This window comes from Chiroxiphia lanceolata, chromosome W (assembly GCF_009829145.1).
Source record: "Chiroxiphia lanceolata isolate bChiLan1 chromosome W, bChiLan1.pri, whole genome shotgun sequence".
Lineage (NCBI taxonomy): Eukaryota > Metazoa > Chordata > Aves > Passeriformes > Pipridae > Chiroxiphia > Chiroxiphia lanceolata.
In genome coordinates, this window is record NC_045670.1 from 3543770 (window position 1) to 3564883 (window position 21114).

The 21114-nt window shown below is 43.3% G+C and overlaps 1 protein-coding gene and 1 long non-coding RNA gene across 3 annotated transcripts in view; one reads left to right on the forward strand and one right to left on the reverse strand.

The window, feature by feature from the left end:
* LOC116780009 overlaps nucleotides 1–21114 on the forward strand; it is an 893112-nt gene that overhangs the window by 610446 nt on the left and 261552 nt on the right. The window lies entirely within an intron of this gene.
* Nucleotides 1–21114, reverse strand: part of LOC116779989 (zinc finger SWIM domain-containing protein 6-like) — a 198158-nt gene that overhangs the window by 116736 nt on the left and 60308 nt on the right. The gene's annotated exons all lie outside the window — the stretch shown is intronic.

Sequence of the window (21114 nt, forward strand, 5' to 3'; positions counted from 1 at the left end):
GGCTGCCGCCAGCGCAGGCGTAGCTGCGAGCTTGGACGACACAGTCCCCACAGGGGCCAGCACGTCCACGGAAAGGGGGGCAGCACCCCCTACCAAAAGAGGGGCGGCCGCAACTGAGCCGCCCAGTTTCACCGCAGCCACAGGGGCTGCAGATGTAGCTGTAAGTGCTGCCGCTGGCGCAGTGGGAGCAGGTCCAGCCGCGAGACCGCCAGAGTCCGGGTCCGGCACGGGAGCTGCCGCAGCTCCGATGAACGGAGCGAGGACAGCGGCAGGTGCAGGGGCAGACCGCCCCCCGGCTGTGACAGGCACGGACACAGCTGCCCAAGGTACCTCGGCAGCCACAGACAAGATGCCCGCCGGAGCTGCAGGAGGAGGAGGTGCGGGGGCGGTGTCTGCAGCAAGGGTCCCCGCCCCAATCGATACCGGAGCCTCTGGCTCTGCCATTAGGGGCAGAGACGGCTCCGTCTCCGCCCCTCTAGCCCTCCCAGTCTTTCACTATCCGTACCCTCCCACTGGGTATGCGGGGGGGGGGGGGGGGCGCGATCATTCTAACTGCTCTCCCATGGTATGCAGGGTTTCCCATTCCGAAAAGGGGGGGGGCAACACCTAGAGGCATTTCCAGCAGTGTTGGCACCAAAACCGAAAAGCCCACCGCCCGTGGTGGCTCCAAATCCAGCAGACTTGTTCCCAAACAAGGTAGAACCACCAACACTCTCAAGCATGAAAGCTGAAACCCGAGGCAGGGGTTTCTCTGACACGAGCACAGACGTCTCTGGTGACGAATCAAGCTATAACTCAGAGGAGGAAGAGAATTCTATCCCAGCAAAACCTTTGGTTGCAGCTAAGCTGGGAGAAAAAGAAGTGGAGTTTTTGGTTGATACAGGCATGACATATTCTGCGTTAAATACTTTGGAAGGGAAATTGAGTCATAATACTGTAACTGTGGTTGGGGCTACAGGGATAAATGAAACCAGGCCATTCTTTAAACCTTTGAGATTTAAATTGGGTAAGCACTGGGTAACCCATCAATTTCTCTATATGTCAAACTCTCCTAAGCCTTTATTGGGTAGGGATTCATTAGAGAAATTAGAAGCTGAAATTAAATTCTGCAAAGGGGAGATAAAAGTTATGATTTTTGATACTAAATATGTCGAGGCATCTGCCTTCTTCATACAGGAGAACCATGGAGAGATCCCTGCAGAGGTTGAGAATGCTGTCATCCCAATGGTGTGGGCCATCATCACACTCAGACCAAGAGCAGCCAATTGGTCAAAGATGTACAAGGGAAAGCAGGACGAGACTGAGTCTCCAAAACCAGTAACTACCAGGAATGCCACAGACACAATGTCCACTGCATTGGACATGGATGCAGTTGCCAACATGATAAGGCAAATGATAGGTGTTCTGTAAAAAGAAAAACACTGGAAAAGGAGTTGTCCAGATTTGAAGGGATCAAAAAATTTGTCCCCAGCAGACTAAGCTGGGGGAATAGAAAAAACTATCTGTTGACCCCTGTATTCTAAACCTGTTTCAGACTCACAACCTGTGAATGTCTCTGCCCTAATTCAGCTCGGGGGGTACTGTTTTGTTCTGAATGTGAACTAATAATGTGCCAGAAATTAACTGTTTGCAGAAAGCTTTTTGCAGCAAACAGACCTGAAAGCTGTGCCACCAAAAACCCAAGCTGGGAGTAAAACGGGTGAAAACAACTTACATACAGAAGTGAGAAAATGCCTTAACAACTACAAGAGAGATACACCAAGACAAAGAGTTTTGGACTGCAATAAGAGAACTGTTGTAAGATCAGCCTGTGACTTCCAAAGGTGGTACATATACAAAACCAAACAATGCTATGACTACTGTATTTGTTTTTGTTATCTTCTGTCCTATATTACTTTTGAGCTTCTCTTGCTGTTAGTTTAATTGCAGAAGAATTGAAAGCTTACATTGCTTTGCTAGACTGATTGTTTTAAAGTTTGTAATGTTTATACTTGCATATATCTTGTCCCAGCAGTTTGTAAACACTATTTGAAACATCTATGTCTCTTTGGCTACTGAAGCTTGTGAAAGAACTCCTCCTGAAAGGATGGTTTAATAGAAAGTCCACATAGAATTTTCATGTGGTTGTAAGATCAGATTTATGTAATTTATGCCTCTAAAAATGCTTTCTCACCCAGTGTCATCTAGGAGTGAATGTTGAGTTTCACAGAAAAAGTTCTGCGTTAGGATGAAAAGAAAGATGAGAAGGCAGTGCTGGTTCTGTGAACCCCTCCCATGAGACCCTGAGACTTGATTGGCATCTTACCTGCAATCTTGGAGACAAACTGGTAACATAATTGTTGAGACAATTCGTTTAAATTGCTTGAATGATTTGCTTAGAATCGCTTCCTAGCTTTATTGTTTTGTTGGTGCTCACATATACATGAATGCACCTAACTCAATACATAAGGATGCTTTTATCCATGGAGGCAAGAGGTACCTGCACTACCACTCCATGAAGTTAATGATCGACTGCAGTCTGGGGCAAGCTGTGGCAGGATGGCCTGTCCCCTGATAAGGCCTGGAATCTGTCCAGAGAGTGCAAACTCCCTGTGATGAGCTACTGGCACTGCCAGGGTGGTGTTTGATGTTGCATCCAGATGCAGCCTGCTTCGGGTAAGCTCCTGACTGGCCTATTAAATCTGTGACTGGCAGTTAATCACTTTATGTGATAAAAGCACAAGTTCCTCTCACACAGTCAAGATGCAGGAATTCCAAGGTTCAGAGTTCCTGTGAGATTGTCATCAGACAGAGAGTCACACTTCATCAACTCACAAAACACAGATAAACAGGGTTTGTCAAAGAACATCTATGATGTGGGTTCAGGCCTTGCCTATGGCCATATTAAAAATTCACATACAATCCAAGGCGAAAACAACATAATCCTTATTCACATAAGGATTAATTTGTGAAATTGTTTAATGGTTTAAGCTCTGCTTTGCAGGAACTGCAGAGATTCATCGTGTTATCTAAGCCTATGGGACTGGACACTCCTGTTCATCTGTTCCAGCCCAGAAACTGAGCCTATGTTAAACACTGAGACTGAAACTCCTGCAAGGCAAACAAAAGAACTGTTTCAAATTCAGCAGACCATCTCCATCTTCATTGTGGTCAGAGTTGTTGGCAAGAACCCTGAATTTGCTACCCAGAAGGAAGAAAGCCTCTGTTCCTGAGACAAGTGAAACAACAGAGACTATTACAAGGACTGTTAAAATGGTGTTTGAACTATTTTTCTGTGTGTATTGTCTAATACCACCAGTGAATTTGGAACCTAAATTTACATTTGGCTTTAGTAAAATGCACCCAATATTCTTCATGAAAGTGAGTGCTGAATTTGCGCTATAGATTCGACTAAAATTTGGCAACAAGTTTAAATTATATATATTGGGTAATTCCGGAAGATGTCTCATTAAGTTTACAGAGATATCTTCTACAAACTTACTTCATGGTTAACAAACTAGACCTGGATAAAACAGCCAGTCATGTTAGTTGTATATGGTGTTAGATCTGCATAATAGCTTGTATGGTTAGTGTTATAAACGTTAGCCATCTTACTAGTACGATGTTAAGTATAAGTGGTAGAGGCTAGATAAGATCTTTGAGTCTTGTCCAGTCTCTAAAGGGGGGACCTGATGCCTTAAGGTCCTTTTGATTTTTGATTTTTCTAATTTTTATAAGTTTTATAAGTAGTTATATAGCAGGAGTAGATTTTAGAAGCAACTGCATTTATTCCCTTACCCTTAGCACAGTAGACACATATTCCCCAACTCTTTCACCCCTATTCCCCATATCAGTCCTCCTAAATTCCAGTAGAATGTTTAGTCTCTCACCAAGGTAGGCCTCTTCTGTTTGAGAACATCTAATCCATAGCCTAAACTGCAGAGTACAGTCAAGAACTGGGTAGCCATATGCCCTTTGTGCTCCGAGGAAGACCAAGTGATGAAATAGGTGGTCTCAAAAAGACCCCAGCCCCAATTCCCCAGTGGCAGATCAGGGGTGGATTGGGGCAAAAGCCAAGGGGTGGAAAAACCTGGGATTGGACGAACAGTATTATAAATTGTAACACCTGAGGCAGAGGGCATGCACGCGTCTTGTAACCTCTGTACCTGAGAGGCACAATTAAATCCTTTTCTTATCTTACCTCTAATTAAATTGCCGTGTAGTTTTTTTCTTCAGCTCCTTTAGGCATCACTTTACTAGTCCCATATGGCCAGTGAGAAAGTCTGACAGAGAATGGAGGCCAACAATAGACTATCGTGGCCTGAACAAAGTCACACCACCACTGAGTGTTGCTGTGCCGGACATGCTGGAACTTCAATACAAATCAAAGGCAGCCCAGTGGTGCCACAACTGATATTTCCAATGTGTTTTTCTCAATCCCTCTGGCAGCAGAATGCAGGCCACAGTTTGCTTTCACTTGGAATCAACTGCCCTGGGGGTAGAAACAGCCCTACTATCTGCTATGGACTGATCCAGACTGCACTGGAACAGGGTGAAGCTCTGGAAAACCAGCAATACATTGATGACATCATTGTGTGGGGCAATACAGAAGAAGAAATTTTTGAGAGAGGGAAGAAAATAGTCCAACTCCTTCTGAAAGTTGATTTTGTCATAAAACAAAGTAAGGTCAATAGACCTGGACAGAAGATCCAGTTTTTAAGAATAAAATGGCAAGATGGACGTCGTCAGATCCCAATGGATGTGATTAATAAGATAACAGTGCTGTCTCCACCAACTAGTAAGAAAGAACCACAAACTGTCTTGGGCATTGTATGATTTTGGAGAATGCACATTTCAAATTACAGTCTGATAGTCAGCCTTTGCTATCAAGTGACCTGGAAGAAGAATGATTTCCAATGGGGACCTGAGCAATGACAAGCCTTTGAACAAATCAAGCAGGAAATAGTTCATGCAGTAGCCCTCAGGCCAGTCAGCCAGTTCTCAACCCACCTCACTGTTCACTCATCCAGTCCTGAGCTTGTCTATGAGGATGTTGTGAGAGAAAATGCTGAAAGCCTTGCTGAAGTCCAGGCAGACATTATCCACTGCTCTCCCCTCATCCATCCAGGTAGTTGTGGATGGATGTGGTAGTTGGACTTGTGGATGTCGAGTTTGCCTAGGTGGTCTCTGACCCAATCCTCCTGGACCAAAGGAAGGTCTTCCTTCCAACATTCCTTTGCCCTGGTCTTCTGGGTCAGAGATCCCTGAAGGCTGGTCTTGTCAGTGAAGGCCGATGCAAAGAAGGCATTCAGTACCTCTACCTTCTCTGTGTCCTCTGTTACCAGGGTCCCCCCTTCATTTACTAATGGGCTCACATTATATTTTATTTTCCTTTTGTTATTGATGTATTAGAAGAAGCCCTTCTTGTTGACTTTGACATCCTTGACCAGATTTAATTCCAGATGGACTTTGGCCTTCCTTGTTTCATTTCTACTTACTCTGACAACCTCTCTATTCATTCCAAGTGGCCTTACTCTGCTTCTACCTCCTGTGTATTTCCTGCTTGTGCTTGAGTAATGACAGGAGTTCATTGTTCATCCATGCAGTTTTCTTGCCCCCTTTGCCTGATTTCTTGCTCATTGGGATGCATTGTTCTTGAGCCTGGAGGAAGTGACCCTTGAATATCAACCTTCCCTGCAGGGCCTGTTCCCATGGGATTCTTCCAAGAAGGTCCCTGAAGAGGCTAAAGTTAGCTCTCCTGAAGTCCATGGTTACAATCTTACTTGCTGTCCTGCTTCCTCCTTGCCCGATACTGAACTCCACAATCTCATGGTCACTAAAGCCAAGGTTGCCCCCAACCTTCACATCTCCAACAAGGCTTTCCCTGTTTGTTAGTATGAGGTCAAACAGCACACCATTCTTCATGGGATCCTCCACTGCCTATGACAAGAAGTTGTCATCAATGCTTTCCAGGAACCTCTTGGACTGTTGGTGCTTTGTTCTGTAGCTTCTCCAGCAGATGTCAGGGTAGTTAAAGTCCCCCACAAGAACCAGGGCCTGTGAGGCTGCTTCAAGCTGTCTGTAGAAGGCCTCATCCACTTTTTCCTCCTTCTCAGGTGGCCTGTAGCAAACACCCACAACATTGTTGCCCTTACTAGTCTGCCCTTTTATCCTAACCCCTAAGCTCTCATCCACCCCAAGACAGAGCTCGATATATTCCAAGTGTAGCCTCACATAGAGGGCAACTCCACCACCACGCCTTGCTGGTCTGTCTCTCCTAAACAGTGTGTAGCCCTTTGTTACAACATTCCAGTTGTGTGAGCTATCCCAGCATGTCTCTGTAATCACAATGAGATCAAAGCCCTGTGACTGCACACAGATCTCTAGTTCCTCCTGTCTGTTCCCCATACTGCATACGTTGCTCTACAGGTACTTTATAGAGGTATTTGAGTGTGTCAATATCCCAGTAGGGGTGCAAGGAGATGCTCCATAGTCCTGTCTTGTAGTTTTGTCTTTGGCTGCTTTTATTTGAGGGAGGTATTACCTCTTAAACCTCCTTTTGCTACTTGGGTGGTGGCTATAGCTCTCCCCTTCCCACACCTTATCTCTGTCGAGCCTGGCTTTGTCCCTGTCCCCCTTCAAATCTAGTTTAAAGCTCTCAATGAGCCTTGTTAACTCCTGAGCTAAGACCTTTTTCCCCTTCGAGACAGGTGGACCCCATCTGTTACCAGCAGGCTCAGTGTTATGTAAACCAACCTATGATCAAAACCCCCAAAATTCTTCTGGTAACACCAGTCCAGAAACCAGGTATTCATCTGCATGATTTTCCTCTTTCTTGGTCCATCATTCCCTGCAATTGGAAGGACAGAAGAGGACACAACTAGTGCTCCAGATCCCTTGACCATTTGTCCTAAGGCCCCGAGGTCCCTCTACATTGTCTGCATCCTTCTTATTGGGACCTCATTGCTGCCTATCTGGAAAACCAGTAGTGGGTAATAGTCAGTGGGCTGGAAAGTTTCTTGGTCATGTCCCTTACCCGGGCCCCAGGGAGGCAGCACACTTCCCTATGGATTGGGTCCGGTCAGCATATCAGGCCCTCTGTTCCTCTCAAAAGTGAGTCACCAATGACAACTACCCTTCTTTTTTTCTTAATTGAGGAGGTCGTGATGCAGGGAGTAGGCTGTTCTGCCCTGGGTGACACCTCCATCCCGGAAGAACCTTCATCCACATTCTCATTTCCTTGGTCCTGAGATTCCAGGGCCTCATACCTATTGTATAAAGGCACCTGGGAAGGTAAGGTAGGTCAGGAGGGGAATCGCCTGTCAGAAACCTGTTTCCACTCCCCTCCGCCTCTAAGGTCCACTCCTTCTGCCTGATGGTGAGAGAGGGAGATCCATTGCTTCTTGTGAAGTGGATGGCAGGTGCATTTGTCTAAGGCATGGTAGCATGTGACTCCACCAGTCAATCTCCTCCTCAGAGTCCCTAATACTTCTTAGTCTTTCTATTAGCCACCAGGCTGAGCAGATTGTCCACCTTATTGCACCTCTAGCAACTGTTCTCTCTGCTGCTCTCTGAGAGCAGCACCAGGCTCCGGCACTCCCTGCAACCTGAGACCTGGACCACTGCATGCTTTCATGGGTGCTCCTTCTGGGTCACCACATCCTTTCTGGTGTGCACAGAGTAAGCAACTTTTGTCCGAGTGGACACCATACCTGAGCTCCCTCAGCAAGGGCAATGACCACCAACTGAGCTAACTGCTTGAGCTGACAGTGCCTCAGCGCCCTTCCTGTGTGAACTGCTGCAGGGTGAGAATAGTCAATGAATTAAATCATATGCTGTTAGTTGCTATATAATACTGCATATCATCACTTCTATGGCAGTTATATGCCCATCACAACACTGGACACCTTGCAGCCTCTGTCTCTACCACTCTGGATTTAGGGATCTGAACTCAACTCCCTTTCAATCTCCACATTAAACTGGACAAGTGCAGCAGTGATTGAATCAGAACTGCCTTCAACATGCAACACCACACACCATCTTTCCTGCCTGAAAGACTGTTATGAAAGATGAAGCCTAAGGTCATGGACTAAATGAACTCAATGGACCTTTATAGGGATGGTCCATAGACTAAGGGAAAGCTATCTGTGGGTATATTTATGAAAAGACAGGAAAGGCGATGGGATATTGCAAAGTGTGGGACCTGGCATGACAAATGGTATAGAATAAGGGGTGGATACTGTTCTGGTTTCAGCTGGGATAGAGTTCATTTTCTTCTCAGTAGCCAGTACAGTGCTGTGTTTTGGATTCAGTATGAAAATAATACTGATAACAGTGATGTTTTGGTTGTTGCTGAGAAGTGCTTACCCTGAGTCAAGGGCTTTTCAGTGTCTCATGCTCTGCCAGTGAGGAGCTGCACAAGAAGCTGAGAGGGAGCATGGCCAGGACAGCTGACCCAATCTGATCAAATAGATATTCCATACCATAGAACATCATGTCCAGTAAATAAACTGGGGGGAGTCGGCTGGGAGCCACAGATCACTGCTGGGGGACAGGGTGGGCATCAGTCAGCAGGTGATGAGCAATTGTGCATCACTTGTTTCTCTTGAGTTTTATTCCTCGCTCTCTCCTTTTGATTACAATTATCATTAGTATTATTATTTTTTACTTTGTTTTAATTATAAAACTATTCTTAACCCATAAGGTTTACTTTTTTTACTAGTTCTCCTCCCCACCAGGGGGCGGGTGGTGAGCAATTGGCTGCCTGGTACTTGGTTGTCAGCTGGGGTTAAACCATGACACTATTCAAAAATGACAATAACATGACATCAAAACAATCACATTGCCAGCTTGAAAAATAGCAGACTATTCTTATTGTTGAGGAATAAACCTAGGACCAGTAGCTTGGCGTGCTGGTGTAGTGCAAGCTGCAGGTTGTGCCCTGGGTGGGGGAAATGATTGGAGCCCCATGCAAGGAGCTATGAACAGGCACCAACCCTTTGCCTAACTAAAGGCAAGCAGACCTGTGGCACCAACCAGTCAATCACCCAGAGACCCTGCAGAAGCCAATGAACCACGAGAAGACTCCAGACCCAAAATCACCACTGGTGGAATGGGTGTACAGACTGTAATAAAAGTCCAGGGATTCCCTCCCCAGAGGCACCAACTAGAGCTGTTATTGTGTCACTGCACCACAATTAAATTGCTTAAAGCAACCAGAGGTCTGACACTGCTATGGGAAACCTGGGGTGGAGCCGGTAAGGAAACCTTGTCTGATTGTGTGAGTGTGGGGTGTGTAAGGAGTCAAACGGGGCACCCGTTGGCTCACTGGAGCCACCCACTGTGAAAGGGCTTCGGTCCCAGCAGTTAAAGTCTGGGGTGGCGTGAGTATGACTGTTGGAGTGTCTTCTGAATGGTCAGATAGGAAAGTTTCCTTAACACTCATAAACATACAATAATAATACTTAAAAAAAGTTTAGAAATCAGAACCTGAAAATGTACCTTTACTCTCAAGAATTCTAATGGTAATAAAAATAATCAGTTTAAGTTCACACTGGTAATTGAAAGCTTTGAGTGAAATGCAGACATAGCTCAATACTGGGTAATGTTTATTCTTTAAATAAAATACAAAAAAATCAGAACTGGATTACAGAAATACCCTAAAGCTTAAAAAACCCAGTGCTTTTCAATGGCTTTCTGCCATGTACCTTTTGAGAGCACCATGCATTCCTCATATGCTATGCACGCATTATCTTAAAATTAGGAAATGTGTTGCTAACTGTATTTGGAAGTGTTCCACTGACCCAATGACCTTTTTTCAAGTAGTTTACAAGAATCATCTTTATACTCCTATTTTAAAAACAAACAAGAAAATAGCTGTCTTATGTTCCCAGAAGAAAAAGACCAGCAGATGAGATTACTTATAGACAAAAAAAAAAAAAAGGAAGAGCTTGTTTCAAGAGCTAGAGAGTCTTCAGTGAGCAAGACCTATGTGGGTAGCTTCCTCCTATGTAACTTTAAGCTGGCAATCAGAATCATACCCTCCATCTTTAACAGTCATTTAAATTAACTTGCAGATTTACAAACTAAGATTTATTCAGACTACTGTATTACTTGGCAAACACATAATAACTGTGTAAAGTGGGAAACACCTCTGCTTCATCTTGTCTACCAATCAACAACAAGAAATGCTTATACAAGTAGTTCCCAACTGTGACCATTAGCTATATTTTCCTAACTTAGATCAGTGGTTGCATTCCTTCCTCCCCTCCAACAAGTAAGTCTAAACTATGTTTATCTCATTCAAATTTTGTCTTTTAAGAAGTAATTTTCCTTTAAGATGGCAAAGTGGTATCCTACATTCAATTCTTCTGAACATTGGAACACTCTAAAAACAGATCAACAACACACTTTTAAATGATTATGAAGTCAAAACTTTGCATGCCACCACTTAGCCTGAAGCTAATTTTAACAGCCTATTTATAAACCAGAGAAAACACTGATCTAAAATGGAAAATACTTACCCTTAGTACCTTAAATATATGCTGGCACAAAGGTAATAAGGAGGGTGGGGTGGTAAGAAAGATTAATTAACAGAAGCAACACATAAGATCTTTACTGTATGTAGTGAACACACAGGGTATAAAACAGCTTGTGCTTTGAGAGCACTGCCACCTAGAATAAATTTGGCATTATCACCACACCCAAACACTAACAGAAGATCAGTCACAAACAACTGCTCAGATTCCGCGACTAACGTCCATAAAGGCAATTGGCAGGATTTGATATTTTGAGGCTTTTGAATGCAAGAAATAAAGTTCACTACTGCTGGCACACATCCAAGAATGTGCATGCAGTAATGGTACCAGCACTAGTGACTTGTACTACGAAATTTATTTGTCCCAACACTATGAATTCAACAGTTGCAATTAAAGAAAAAATTCTTCCAGAACTTCCTTCATCAAACTCAGCCTTCAAGTCCAAGAACTGTTCAACTAATTATGTTCATTAGACAAAGGCCTCCACTAATCCCTCAAGCCAAACTACATGATGGGTCTGTATCACATCTCTGCTGCTCAAAAGCAACCACTTTAACATTGTGGTCCAAGCAGGGGTCATGGATGACTGTGGATGGGATACATCCATCCATCCAGACTACTCTTTCCTGAAGAGAAGGAAAGGCCATTCAATCAGCAAATAACACAGCAAAACACCTTCCCCTGCCCAACAGACATAAGATCTGGACTGTTTAAAGACAGATGCAGACTGCAGCAGCTCCTGCTGTCTGCAAGTGGAGACACTGAACAAAACATACTCCCCATGACCATGACCTCAAGGGTCCCTCAAAGTTTCACTGCTATCCCTGTGACTAAACAACTTCCAACTCACTTTATAGGAACCCCATACGAACTACAGAATTATGTTGTCACCAGCACTGCTCACAGCCTCAGATCACATCTCTGAAAAACCTGAAAGTTGTCTGCATTCCAACTCCTTTAATATGGATATAATCAACCCCACATTAGGTGTTTGCAGCACTAGCTTTCTGGGCAAAGCAAAAAAATAAAAAAGTTGATGTAAATAAGAGATATGTAAAAAAAAACCCCAAAAACCCACTACCACCAAATAATAAAACCCCACCCACCTTCCAGACAGCAGTAACATAGAACTTTACCTCTAGAAAAGCAATCCTCAAGTTTTGATCTAGGATGCTATGGCAAATGATGCTTATGGCTCAAAAAGCAGAAGACACGTCTCTTCAATTAAAGGCTTAATATAGTGCCAAGCATTTGCTAGAAGTGTGAATGCTGATCAACTCCCATCAGGTCAAGAAGACTAGCAATCCATGGCTGCAGGCCACCCTCTATCTAGTATACAATCCAATTTTATTTGGTTTTCAAAGGATATCTATTTAAAACAAACTTTGTTCCTTTATGCTAAGAGTTTAACAGCTCCTCTCTTAGTACAGTGTATCATAAGAGCAGCAGTAAACAAAATACAAAATAGGTAGAGAAATCATGAGTGAAGTTGAGCCCAGGAAGAAGGGAGGGGTGGGGGGATGGTGCTTTAAGATTTGTTTTTATTTCTCATTATCCTACCCTGATTTTGATTGGTAATAAATTAAATTAATTTTTGCCAAGTCAAGTCTGGTTTGCCTGTGACAGTAATTGGTCAGTGAGTGATCTCTCCCTGCCCTAATCTCAACCCATGAGCCTTTTGTTATATTTTTTTCCCCTTGTCCAACTGAGGAGGATAGAGTGGCTTGGTGGACACCTGGCAGCCAGCCAAAGTCAATCCACCACAGGCATGAAATATGGTAAACCTCAAACTTTTGAGGGAGACTTAATAAGCTATATGAGCTGAGGGAAACCAGCTGAAACTCTCATACAGCATCTCACTGCAGCAAAAGTGTGATGTGGAAATCATCAAGTCTACACTGGCACTAAAGAGAAACTGGAAGTAAATTCAAAATGGAAGGTAAGGATAAAAGGGTAATTAATACTCAAGAAATTTGCTAGAGGTGGAGCTCATAGCTAGACTTCGCAAACGAAGATTTGGGAAGGGCTCTATCCACATTTACTACAAGCGCGCTGGTGGTTAAAAAGGCCAATACGAGATAGACAAGTCCAGTTTCAAAAGGCACAGCAGAAAGACTCCTTAGGTGGTATCGGCAAGACATGATTCTTTCTGCATTGTCTTTTCTCCTCAAGAGTGATCCTGCGTGTGTTCTCAAAGGAAGCAGCAGCATTATGGATAGTGTGTTTCCAGACCTCCCGATTGGAGGCCAGAGTAGACCAGTTATGTTGATCAATATGGCCAAGGCTGAGATGTTGTTTCAGGGAGTCCTTGTATCTTCTCTTCAGGGCTCCTCTCTTGCGGCAGCTGGTGGCAAGTTCACCATAAAGCACGATCTTAGGGAGGTGGTAGTCCTTCATCCTTGAGACGTCCTGCCCAACGCAGCTGTGTTCTCAGCAACATGGCCTCAATACTCGTGACTGCTGCCTGTTCTAGAACAGATGTATTGGTCACATAATCTAACCAGTGAATGTTTAGGATTGTATGGAGACAGCATTGATGGAAGCATTCTAAGAGTCGCAGGTGGTGGCGGTAGATGACCCATGATTCAGATCCATATAAAAGAGTAGACAGCCCTATGACTCTGTAAACACCGATCTTGGTACTTTTCTTCAGATGTTTATTTCGCCAAACTCTTTTATGGAGTTTTTGGAAAGCACTCTATGCCTTTGCTAACCTATTGTCTATCTCTCCATCAATCTTACCATCCGAGGAGATGCTACTCCCAAATAATTGAGCTTTTGACTAACCATGCTGCCAAGACAGTCCAGCTAGTGTACACTAAAATGTTGAGAGTGGAATATAAATGCAGGCAGGCATCACAGCAGGCATCACATTCAAGCTTACATTCAGCCATAACAAAGGCTGGAAACAAAAGGTTAAGAATATTACTAAGCTACAGTTAAATTTTAGTAAACAAACCACTCTGCTGGTGAACTCCGTAATCACATCACAACATTTGCAGGGAGAAATTATCCTTAGTTACTACAGTACAAGTATAAATATAACGAATGAGAAAGTTACTGCAAATGAGGAGGAGCAACAAAACCAAACAAACTCAGATTAAACCTCCTGCTTTCATTAAAATGTCCTTAAAGCAACACAACAAGAAATAGGCTGCTCATACATTCACAAAAGCAAATACTTAGAGACTATCAGTCTTAAAAGATGTCTTGCAGGTCAAACAGGTAAAATATGGTAATTTGTTGCAATTGCTATTTACGTTCTTATTGCTAGGAGGTGAAATTTTCCCTATTACATGTCTACAGTTAACAGTTTACCCTTAATTAAGAATCATCTGTCTCCACCAAAAGGAGATAACAGAAATTAAATCATCTGAAGAAAACCTCCAGCAAGATCTGCTCATTTTTAAGGGAGGAAAAGAGGGGAAGAACCCATTTCCAATCAAATTTTTTTTGTTCCCTTCCCCAGTTTGCTCCTTTTACCTTCAACTGGCCTAATGCATGCACTTTTTCCATTTGTTGTGGTTTAAGCCTACATGGCAACTAAGCACCACGCAGCTGCTTGCTCACTCCCTGCCCACCACCCTGGTGGAATGGGGAGGAGAATCAAAAGTAAAACTTGTGGGTCTCAGAATTTAATAATAGAAACAAATTAAAATATAATATTATAACTACAGTAATTAAAAAGAGAGAGATAAAACCCAAGAAAAGCAAGCGATGCACAATATACTCATCACCCTCTGACTGATGCCCAGCCAGTCCCCAAACCACAATTGACCCTTTCCAGGTAACTCCCCCAGTTTATATACTGGGCATGACATTCTATGGTGTGGAATATCCCTTTGGCCAGTTCGAGTCAGCTGTCCTGGTCATGCTCCCTCCCAACTTCTTGTGCAACTCCTCACTGGCAGAGCCTGAGACACTGAAAAGCCCTTGACTTAGGGTAAGCACTGCTCAGCAACAACCAAAACATCACTGTGTTATAAGCATTATTCTCATACTGAATCCAAAACACAACACTGTACCAGCTACTGAGAAGAAAATTAATTCTATTCCAACCAAAACCATTTATTGGGAAGAGGATAAAATCCTATGAAGGACGAAGACAGTAGTCACTGATATAAACTTGGCAAGAGATTTAAAAAATATTAGAAAATAACTACTTCCTGAAAAGTGTTTTTGGATTTCCATAGCCATACTTACAGTTTAGGAAAACCCAGCACAGGATGTCTGAAACACAGGCAATCCTGAAGTAAAAGACATTTAGGTAATTTCAACAACATAAAATATTTAACTGACTGAGTAATTTAAGATTGCACTCAAACAGTTAAAGCTATGCAAAAGCACAAGCCAGTATAGTTTTGAAACTAAACTGACCTTCCATCAGGAAGCATTACACTTGTCCTAAAAGAGGAAACTGCCACTCCCATTTCCATTACTATATGTAGAATAAATAATTTTCTTTGTTTAAAAAAGGAAAGGGAAAAAATAAATGCTTAACCTCTACCAAATGAAAAATAGCATTAAAACTCCTAGAAAGGGAGACCCTTTCTTTTTGGCCATGATTCTATTCTTTCACTTGTAAAATAAATATTCAGAAAGACTTAATTCTTAGCATTTACAAAATTCTTTTATTACTTTAATTTTATTTATAACAAATGTTTGTGTATTACTGCAAGAGTCAGGATGGTTACTGAACTTGTTTTATTCATAGTCAAGATGGAAGTAAAAGGAGGAAAAGATGTTTTTAAGTGTAGAAACAGCAACAATGTAGGACTTCAGGGGAGGCTCAGAAAATTTTGGATGGTAAATTTTACAAGATAAGTGTTTTCAGCAGTTTTCTCTGGTCACCAAAGCATTACAAGGGATTCCAGCAAAAATAATGAAGTACAATGTAGTATTTCCTGACAAAGCAGCAGAGAAAAAGCCACTAAAACCATAGGGTTGAAAGAATGCCAGGATGAAAGTCTAAAAACACACCAGTATCACAAATGAGTGACCCTTGCATGACTGGAGGCAACATCAGGGAGAAGCATCTTTGTTTTTCTAGATGTCTAGGGCCAACCACAGTAGAGCACCAAATGCAGACTGGAATCCTGTGGAACTACTGTAATAAAAATAAAATCTTAAGGAAAAATACCCCACAACCAAACAAAAAAGGTACATTCAAAGGTCACATATATTATAAATCAGAACATCTTTAATAACACTGGCACACAGTCTAAACCCACACAAGGGGACATATTGTATGAAAACAGCTTCTTGTGGTTCACAGTTTTTCCATACTGTTGTTAGGGTAGATCCTAATTAATAGTTGATGAAATCAAATCAATATGCAGAAGTCCTGGCTAGTGTACCCCATCATCAAAACTGGCTGAAAAGACTTGCCATACTCCTCCATATTAGGCATGCATCACCTCTTTCCAGTAATAAAATGCAGAACAAATAGTCTTAATGTAAGAAAAAGAGATTTCCAAAAGCACAGAAAACAGTGCTAGTCACTTGCATATTGTTTTGTATTTATAAAATACAAATATATGATAATTCAAATAAAAAAGTACATATGTTCTCAGGCCCCAATTTCTGGGAGCTGCATGCAGTATAGCACTTAGAATAGGTAAAGGGTAGGTATGTGTGTATGGGGGAGCCTGATGTACATTCTTCTACTGACTAAGCCAATGCTAGCACATTGAAAGCACCTCCTCCTCAAACAATGCAGGTAAGATTAATATGTAATTTTCTTAAAGAGGTAATTTAGGAGTCTACTCCTTCCTCTAAAGCCACACACTAATTCTCCTTGAATGAGCAAGGCATACCATTCTTCCTCACCAGAACCAAGAAATTCTTAGGAATATTTATCTCTAACCTACAGCACCCGGACCTTTAACAAGCTATAGTTATTCTGACTATTCAACAGATTCTAGATAATGTTTTAGCATGTAATATGTTATCCAAGCCCCTGTTAACATGCATGGAGTTGAACAATAAAATGCAATATGAGACTTTTCTGTTTTTAAATTAGTGTCTCACAACCAGAACATCAAAATTTTCCAGATAACACAAACTGAGACAGGGAAAACTTTGGAAAGGCAGGGGGAAACCAAAAAAACCCCAGAACTGCACAATCAAAGGAGAAAATGCACTTAGATTTATTAAGTAAGTTGCTGGAATTCAACATGGTCTGATTTGACCTCCAAGAACAGGTTTTACAGTGCCTAAGCTATTAGACTGAAGACCCCCCCCCCCAAAAAAAACCCAGCATATAACTCTTCTAATTTTTACTGTCAAGCCAAGAAACACAACTATTCTTTGACAGAAGAAAAGGAAACAATTACAAAACCACCACCATTTACTTCATTTTTACAGTGCACTGCAGGCAGACAAATCAAAAACAAGGGGATGGAAGACAAAAACCTCAGGGATGGCAAGTCTCTCTAGCTACCAGTGAGCCAACAACATGTTGCTTTCATGCAATGAAGTAATTCTCTCTCCTTTATAGATCCTTGCATTCTCTTGCCACTTAGTTTTGGGCTTCAGCATCCAATAACCTATCTATACTACAAATATTAACATTTGTGATAAGCTGGTAGGTGTTGTAATTGTGGAATTGTGCCTATTGCTAATGCTTCATTTTGTTAGCCTTCATTGCCTACTAAAATAGTCAAGGGTTAGGCTTGCTGATTAACATGAAACTAAACTTACAAGACTAAGTACATTGCTGACTAATTTTAGGACTCAAGGTTGTTTGTTAATTTTACTCATCTCAAACTATATGTTGGTATTGTAGTAGTAGTAAATCTTTTTGATGCAGGTCTCATATCTACAGGTCTACCTTTTGTGATAAGGAAAGGTTATCTTTCTATGCTTTTTAACTTTTAACATAATCTACATAAACATAACATCATAGAATGGCTTGGGTTAGAAGGGACCTGAAACACCATCTCATTCCAACGCCCCTGCCATGGGCAGGGACACCTTCCACTAGACCGGGTTGCTCAAAGCCCCATCCAGCCTGGCCTTGAACACTACCAGGGATGGGGCATCCAAAACATCTCTGGGCAACCTGTTCCAGTGCCTCACCATCCTCACAGTCAAGAATTTCTTCCAGACATCCAATCTAAACCTACTCTCAGTTTGAAACCATTCCCCCTTGTCCTGTCACTACATGCTCTTGCAAAAAGTCCTTCTCCCTCTTTTTTATAAACCCTCTTCAAGTACCAGAAGGATGCAATGAGGTCACCCTGGAACTTTCTCTTCTCCATAGAATCATAGAATCAACTAGATTGGAAAAGACCTCCAAGATCATCAAGTCCAACCCTTGATCCGCTGAACTACCCCAACTCTCTCAGCCTGTCTTCATCTGAGAGGTACTCCATCCCTCTGATGATCTTCGTGACCCTACTCTGGACCAACTCTAACAGGTTGTGTCATGGGTTTACTTGTTCTAAAAAACCAAATGGGAATTTTCTTTCCCCTGCTGCAATGTGGGGGAGGGATGTTGAATGGGGAGGACAATTTTCTGCCTTGGGTGATTGACCTACACAAAGGAGCTGGCTGGCAGAACTACAGCCTCTCTAAGGCTGGGGGGGGCTGAGGAGTTTTTCTCCTCTCTTCTCCTTGGAAAGTGGCACTTCACTTTCTGCCTTAACAGAGGCAAGGGGTGTGTGTGTGTTGGAAAAGCTCTGAGGCCATTTTGCTCTTGACCTGGTCATCTGGCTGTTCTCCGGCCTTGGCTTGCCTACGGTCTGCTCTGTCACCAGCTGGACCTGCTCAGATTTCATTGGAGAGGTTTGGCCCATCCTGCAGAGGAACCTTTTGGGGAGGGGGTCATCTTTCTTTTTCCTTCCTCTGATCCCGTGTTTTGGCAGCAGTTTGTGCTCGTCGAGGAGAGGGGGGAGTCCTGACCACAGCCAGCCACAGACATCGTGAGTTTCATGGGAAAGAAACCGCCTTCCTTTCCCCTTTTTCCCCTGCCCCTCCTTGGTGGGGGGGGAAATCTCCATTGTCGGTTTCTCCCATGCACCGGGGCCTCACGCAGCAACCACCAGAGCCCAACAGTGCCCCCTGCTGACCAACACTGAGCACTGCAGACTCTGCACCTCTAGTGATCCAATAGCACTCCTGCCAACTGTGATTAGAATCGCGCTAGAGGACAGAGAAGTATCAAACTGTTTCCTTTTTGAAGGGGACTTTTGGGTACAGGATTATTGTTTAGTTGTTTTTGTGTTCTTTTGCTGTTTTCGCCAATATCCTTTAATAAAGAGTTGTTATTTCTTCCTTTTCCCATACTTCCTCGATTGGAACCTCTTAATTTCGGATTTACAATTGCTGAGAGAGAGGAGTTTGGTCTACCTCATAACTCATCCTCCTTGGCAAAACACTTCAGTCTCCTTAAACTGAGACACAGGTTCACATCTTTCTTGTACTGAGGACCCCAGAGCTGAATGCAGTACTCCAGATGGGGTCTCATGAGGGCAGAGTACAAGGGGAGAATCACCTTTCTCAACCTGCTGACCACGCTTCTTTTGATGCAACCCAGGATTCGGTTGCCCTTCTAGGCTGTGAGTGCACACTGTTGGCTCATGTTCAGCTTTTCATTCACCAGACCCACCAAGCCCTTGGCAGGGCCGCTCACAATGAATTCTTCTCCCAGTCTATACTCACGTCTGGGATTGCCTCGACCCAGGTGCAGCACCTTGTACTTGGGCTTGCTGAACCTCATGAGATTCTCATGGGTCCACTTCTCAACTTTGTCTGTGTCCCCCTGGATGGCATCCTATCCTTCTGTTGTTTCAACTGCACCACTCAGCTTCATCTTATCTGCAGACTTGCTGAGGGTACACTCGGTCCCACTGTCTATGTAATTGATAAAGATATTAAAGAGCACCAGTTCCAAGACAGAGCCCTGAGGGACACCACTCGTCACTGGCCTCCACTTGGATATAGAGCCATTGACCACAACTCTGTGTCCAGCCAATTCCTTATCCACTGAATAGTCCATCCATCAAATCTGTGTCTCTCCAATTTAGAGGTAAGCATGTCATGTAGGACCATGTCAAAAGCCTTACACAAGTTTAGGTAGACAACATCTGTTTGTCTTTCCTTGTTGACTGTTGCTGTCACTCCATCGTGGAAGGCCACCAGATTGGTCAGGCGCGATTTGCTCTTAGTAGAGCTGCGCTGACTGCCTTGGGTAACTGTCTTGTCTTTTATGTGCCTTAGCATATCTTCTAGGAGGATTGCTTCATGATCTTCCCAGGCACAGAGGTGAGGCTCACCAGACTGTTGTTCCCTAGATCTTCCTTTCTCCCCTTTTTAAATACAGGAGTGATGATTCTGTTTTTCCAGTCACCAGGGACTTTGCCTGACCACCATGACTTTTCAAATATGATGGAGAGTGTCTTGGCAACCACATCAACCAGTTCCCTCAGGATCCTGGGACGCATGTCTGTGGAGGAGCAGGCATAAGCATGTAAGCATGTTTTGTCTCAGACATTTTGACTGTTGCAACAGGAAAGTTGTGATTTGAAGAGAGGGTCCCACGGAGGTGGGGCAGCGCTGTTCTCAGCCGACTTCCTTTCCCGGCTTAAGACTTATGCTCAGTGTGCCTGCATCAACTCCCCCCTCGACTCACTTCCTGGAGGGCTCAAAAGGGCTGGCTGCGAATGAAATGGAGTGAAAAATCTAGTTTACATAAGAAGCGTACACCAGGTTAACTATAAAAGGAAGTGCATCAGTCCTGCTCACTCTTTCTCTTTTTCTTCTCTCTCTCCCCCTCCATCCTCTCCTCTTTCTCCCCCTCCCCTCCCCCTCCCCTATATCTGGACCATCCATGCAGCAGTACCAATGGGGGATCTAAGGACTGTTGATCTTTCTTCTCTTTCTCTCTTTTCCTTCTTTATTTCTCTTCTCCCATGTTTTGTCTGGGCAAAGTACGGCTATTATATTCTACCCCATACTCCGCACTGAAGTTTGCTGTGAGGACTGGGGGCTTATTGAAGTGTGTTGTAAAAGTTAAGAGCTTGTTAGCCAACACTTTTGAGTCTAAATAGTGGGCTGGTTGCTGAAGTTAAGGTGACTATACAATAAAAGCATAGGAGCTCCCTGACACATGGACTGGTGTCCTTTGTTCAGCCCGATAAAAATTTACAATGAGCATTGATGCCTCAGAGCTTTTTGGATTTTTAGCTTTTTACAGATTTTAGAAGTAGCTGTATTATATCCCTTACCCTTATCACAGTAGTTTACACATTTACCCAACACTGTTACCCCATTCCATATCAATACCTCTAAATTCCGTTAGTGTGTTTAGACTTCCCTCAAGGTAGGCCTTCATTCTGTTTAAGAACATTTGCACCCTGGCTTGAACAACAAGATGCCACACAGGCAAAGCGACCTTCAAGCCCAGAACTTTGGAGGAATTCCAAAGTGAGAAAGAGGAAGATGGGAAAGAGGGGGTCCCAGAGCACCCTGCCTCAATTTCCAGAGGGGTGTGCCAGGGGAGGATCTGGGGGTGGATAGGTCTGGGATTAGTTGGAATAATACCTTAAATTGTAGAACCCTGTGGACATGGGAGATGGGTCAATATGTATTCCTG